Below are 6,202 nucleotides of genomic sequence, written 5' to 3'. Positions count from 1 at the left end.
TATAGGAAATATAAACATTCTTTGTTTTATTCATGTTTCAAGTTATTTATTCTAATAACTGATTTTTAGAATTCGACGTCTATATAATCCAGACGTTCTCTGAGAAATAAAATGGCGCTTACATGCATGGAAAATTGAATTACACTGCTTGAGAGTTGTGAAAACTGTAAGCCCTCCATATCTTCGTCAGAAATCTAAATTTAATTTAATTTTTTGTTTGTTTCAATTTCAATTAAATTTGGAAGAGTACGTATGCGCATCGGGATTACGTCCACATATTGAATTATTCGAGACCATTAGTTAACGTTATCGGCGCCTCAATGTAAAGGTGTAATGCGGCTGTTCTATCGGTCAGTCTAAAAATACATGCATAATAAACGCTTGCTGTAGTGTAGTAGTTCTAGTTTTCACGTGCATCGATTTGTTATTGTTTAATTTACTGAGAGGGTTTGCTGTGGTCTTTGTGGGACTTAATAACCAACACTCGCACTGCATTGCCACGTGCATGGTAACGGAGATCTGGGTGCCGTTTGTTACACCTATTGCACGCCTACGCATTTACGGACATCACCGCCATATGCTTCGCGTATATTGGCCCATTAGTGCGTTTTCTCGCGATTCTCGGAGCTATCCAAAGCTTTCAAATCATCAATCACACTACGCTGATGGTGAATAATGACGACTTAACGTCGTTCGTTGTATCACAACAGTCATGTTGCCTGCCACCTTCTGTAAATAATGTAGAAATTTTACTGCTACGGATATTATATATTCCCACGTTGAACGTGGACATAGGAAATTCATAAATAAATTCCGACAAAACACTGCAAAATGACGGCACACCAAGACAACCGTGCATGTCATTCTCAGGAGAGAGGTTAAATAAACTAATCATTAATTGTGTTAATTATTGATGACTATACAAATGAATTATTTTTAAGAAGTACATAAATTAGTAAGATAATTTAGAAATAGTGAGAATGCAGAGAGACACGCACACAGAAAGACAGACAGACAGAGAGAGACAGAGAGAGACACACACAGAGAAAGACAGAAATGGGGAGGGGCAGGCTGGCAGACAGACAGACAGACAGACAGACAGACAGACAGACAGACAAAGACAGACAGAAAGAGATGCAGCATAAGGGAGAGGGGAGTGAGAGAGAGGAGAGATAAGGGGGAGATAGAGAGGGAGATACAGAAAGAGTAGTGAACGGTGAACATAAACTTGCATATTAAGTTTAATTCGGTTATGCTGGAATCGTCGAATACCAATTTTACTAATATATCTGAACATTTCTGCTATGAACAAAGACAATAAAATGGTACAAAATGTTTACAATTAGTTACTGATAATAATCAAAAGATAATGTCAGCACAATTGCTGAAATACATTTGGTCATTATCAAACTTTAACTATAAACCAATGCGATGGATGTATTACTTAAGATCCAGCAATCCTATTAGTATTGAAATGATTTTAATTCATTTTCTGCACCCTGGTACATGTATGTGACTTTGGAAATATCTCTTTCAAGCACCGTTAAATGTCTAGATACAATGATAGACAAACTGCATTTTACCATAAACACCACATGGATATTATGTGATTGAATGTTTAGGTCGATAGTGGAAACATAATTATACGGAAATTCTTTTGGTGAATAATGACTGCTAAGGGTGAATAATGACTGTGTGTGTGAGAGTGAGAGAGAGAGAGAGAGAGAGAGAGAGAGAGAGAGAGAGACAGAGAGAGAGAGAGAGACAGAGAGAGAGAGAGAGAGAGAGAGAGAGAGAGAGAGAGAGAGAGAGAGAGAGAGACAGAGACAGAGAGAGAGAGAGAGAGAGAGAGAGAGAGAGAGAGAGAGAGAGAGAGAGATATGGACAGAAGAGATGCAAATATCGTGGACTGCGAGGATCTGCGAAGCAGAGAGGGACAGAAAGTTGTGATCAAAGATCTATATTCCTTATTTCAAAGACAATTTGATTTCATGACGTGTGGGACCAAAGTTTTGCACACAGTTTCTGATCATGCGCACATGAGTGCTAGTCAAGTATGGCGTTCTCAGGAAAGATTCAATGCACACACAATGAATCCATTTATGTGAACCAATTAACATTCTGAACGTGTATGCGCTGTTCAAGTTCAACAGTTCTCATTCTGCGCATGTGTACATATTTCGCAAATTGCAAGGCTGGACCCATATACAATAAGAATTTGTTTTGTTTACATTTAGTTGTGAAATTATGGTTGTTATAAAAACTGAGAAATTTGAGAATTTAAGAGTGACTTCAATCTTCAGATTCACAAATTGGAGAATGAACAAGCCAAACAAAATATCTTTAAAAAATGTTCAACAAATTACCATCACTTGAAGTTTCACAACAGGAAGTTTTCGTTTTTCACTGTTTTAGAACAAAATCAAAAGTGTCCTGTAGTCCTGTCAACATTACGATCAAGTTACTACTAATACTTCTATGCCAAGACTGACGTCCCATGCTGATAAGAAATTGTTAAAATAAAATATATCCTAGGGCCAATAATGTGGAAAAGAGCTGACGGTTTCGGGATTAACTCTTCAAAGAACTGATGAGTCCTCGTCGCTGTGCCTTTTGCCACGATGTGTTGTCCACTACTGTGTCTTAGACACCTTCCGACACGCTAAACATTTTGACTTTTGTGTATTTATAAGGCCAACCCGACCGACCCTAGTTTAAGCTGCCGACCCTAAACATTTTGTACATGCAAAAAAAGTAAAAATTATGAAAATTTACCTCTATTTCCTTTTAAATATCTCGCCAACGTATTTTGGTTACTTTTTTAAAAATTACATTCCAAAGAGAAACGATGTCTTTTCAGACTATAACAGCACAGTCTATATATTGTGTTCGTCAACTTCTGAATCACATGATTGTCTTCATTTATACTTTTACAACTCATCAACTGTAGTTACGTGACCAACGAATATAGTGTATTTGGGTCGAAGTAATTAGAAACTATCAAATGTAAAATAAAATAAAATCCCGACCGACTTACCCTGTTTTCATGAAGTCATGTTATTGGAAACAAACATAACAAACAAACAAACAAATAATTAAATAAATAAACAAATAAATGAATAAATAAATAAACAATAATTTTTTTATTTATTTTTTTTTAAAAAATAAAAAAATAATTTAAAAAAAAAAAAAAAAAAAAAACAATAATTAATAAATGCATAAATAAATAAATAAATAAATAAATAAGTAAGTAAATAAATAAACAATAATAAAAAAATAGATAAATAAATAAATAAAAAAATAGATAAATAAATAAATAAATAAATAAATAAATAAATAAATAAATAAATAAATAAATAAAGTGAAAACACAAACATATGACTGCATTGCAAATATAAAAGATATTAATACTAGGAAAATAAATCGCCTTAGCTTTGCACTGGATATGCATTGTGTTTTCCATATTTCAAAGGATCACGTGCCACAAGACTCAGTCCTTCAACTTGTGATACACTTTTTGAGGACGCAAACAATGATATAATGTTGACAATATACGTGTCGAAACTAATTAATGAAGTGGTGATATAAATCTATAAGATAAATGAGTCGTATGTAATCAATAACAAAATTCTGTTTCATTATGTTCGTATAGAAAAATGCAGAAAATTCTAAGAGCAAAATAAATTTACGTTTGGCAAAATTTTAAATAAAAACAACTAGTGTTGTCAGTTGATGTCGGCAGGTTCGACCTTTGACATGTGTAGGTATATCAAGAACTTGTGTATATTGTTGCCATGGCAATGTTGTATTATCGTACGAGAGTGAGTCCGCGTCCGGTCGTCAAAATTGCACATCCGCGCCAATTTAGATTCTGCCGACACAGCATACGCGTCAGAACAGCCGATGTCGACGTGCCTGGTTTTAGTAGCTGCGCAGAAGCAGGCTGTCTGTGAAATGAATTATTCATATACGTAAATCGATTAATTCATTTCAAAAATTGAATTCATTAAATCGGTGCAATTTTGACTTACCGATGGTTGAGGTCCAACCGTAATGACAAATTAATGAAAAACGTCATAAAGTTAAAAAAAATACCAGACGATATTGAAATCACTGTAGGAATTGTACGTGCAACTACCCATAGTTCACAAAATTTCTGAAACTGTAAGTATTAAAATAAAGATCAGAATCAAATCATCAAAACAAAATAATTTCAAATAAAAACTGTGACACAGTACAACATTTAATAATCACAATAGGAATAATGATATCTATTACTATAATATTACAAATGGTTAAATGTTTTAATCAAACAAGTCTAACAAGATGAAAGAGTCTATGATTATTTTAATGAATTATTTGGGACAATTCTATGCACTTTGTTGACAAAGACGGGGTATTCTTTTAAACACGCCAAAATAAAGCAAAAAAAGTGGAATTCGGTTTTAATCTCTCAAGCACTAAATTAAATCAAGAATATTCTTCATATTTTCATTTTTAATGGTTTAACCAATTCGTCAAAATTGAGTAACGCTTACGTCATAATTTTGTTAGAAACCATCTGTTATCAGGCTATAGCAATTTACTCTGAAGATGCAGAGCTTAGTCGGGTTTTTTTTCTCGACGTGTGTGTGGATGGCGCCATTGAAGAGAGTGAGAGCCTGGACAACAACTCGGTGTTTTTAAATCGTCGCCTTGTTTAAAATGTGCACAATTTTCTTAGGTTTCCTTAGGTGTATTCTGAACGCACATTTTGCAGCCTATATGTTCAGATCCGAATGGTCTGGAATTCCGCTCTTCTTGAATTTTGACTTGTAATTAAACTTGATATCTAGGTTCTTCCAGGGACTGTCCGTTGCTTTATTTAAAATCTGTACAAAATTATTGTACCTTCTTTTTTGAAACTCAAACCATCCTTTTCTTCTTCCAACCTTAGGAATATCAGGTGCAAAATCGATCACATCTGTTCTCGTGAAAACCTCACCGGAATTACACCCAAGTGGGTGATTCCAGTTTCTTTCGTGGACTTAATGTAATTCTTTTATTCTGGAAACGGGATGGTCAGAATTTAGCTGAAATGGAGCAATGGCAAATACAAAAAATGAAAAGAAAGAAACCCAATACACTATTGCACACATATATACGTCTAGACTATTACAACCACCTACAGTCAATTCATGCCGAGTGGGTGGAAGGACTGTGGGTCGACTGTCAGCATGCAGCTGCCGTGCATAAATTTGGCGCGAATTTCTGCGGTAAATTTCGTCGGCCATCACCTGTCCAAAACTTCCGCTTTGCCTTTCTCATGGCAGTATGAATCATCAACGCTTTTCATTTTACATCCATTAGACTTTACTGTATAAAAACTCTGATAAATATTAAATGAAACGCGTTTTGTTTCGGCTGATAAATAGTTTTTTCCCAATTCTGTTTTCATCATTTATCGTCCATTATAGTTCAGCGTTGGCGACCCCCATCTTAGCAAATTTTTAACCTTTCCAATGCAGCACCCATTTTGTGTCAGTGTTGTAAAAAAAAATTACAAAATTTTGTCAAATGACGTAAGTAATCAACTCCAATGTAGGGGGTTGTTGATAAGATGTTAAAACTCGGGCTGTTATAATTATATGTATATATATTAGTAGTTGGACGATGGTCTGTGGTAGAATTGACCGTGTTGCTAAGGCTCGATCGACAGGCGGCAACTATATGCAAAGCGAATAGTGACAATACTACAGAAACAATCGGCCTCGATTAGAACAGAAAAGCTGAGAAACCCAATTAAATGTTGAGACAATACCGATGGCATATGTGACGCTCACACCGAGTTCAAACGGATTGACAGCCGATCGAAGTTGTTATTTGCACCTTGTTCCTATTTACATTACTAAACTCTTGACTATTTGTGTACAATCTGTTAGTATTTTCGCTTGTCGTGTGCGTGTGATGTTAAGCTTCGTGATGAATGGAGAGGCACTAAGAACTTCAAATGTTGCTTTAGCTATTCTTTCATTGGATAAGGGGGCAAGCGTCACACTTGAATTGGTCAATTTGGCTGTGTTTCCCTATTGTGTTCACATGCAAAAGACGCATGTATAATCTATGAAGTTATTCTGTAGCTGTAGTGTGATAAGCTGTGACTGATATTGGGATTTCTCCTTTTTAGTGAGTACAACGAGTGAAAGGTACCAGTGACCCAGGG

The sequence above is a fragment of the Glandiceps talaboti genome, chromosome 1 (genome assembly GCF_964340395.1).
Source record: "Glandiceps talaboti chromosome 1, keGlaTala1.1, whole genome shotgun sequence".
Taxonomy (NCBI): Eukaryota; Metazoa; Hemichordata; class Enteropneusta; family Spengelidae; genus Glandiceps; species Glandiceps talaboti.
The sequence above is the reverse complement of the archived record's forward strand: the minus strand, read 5'-3'. Positions refer to the sequence as shown.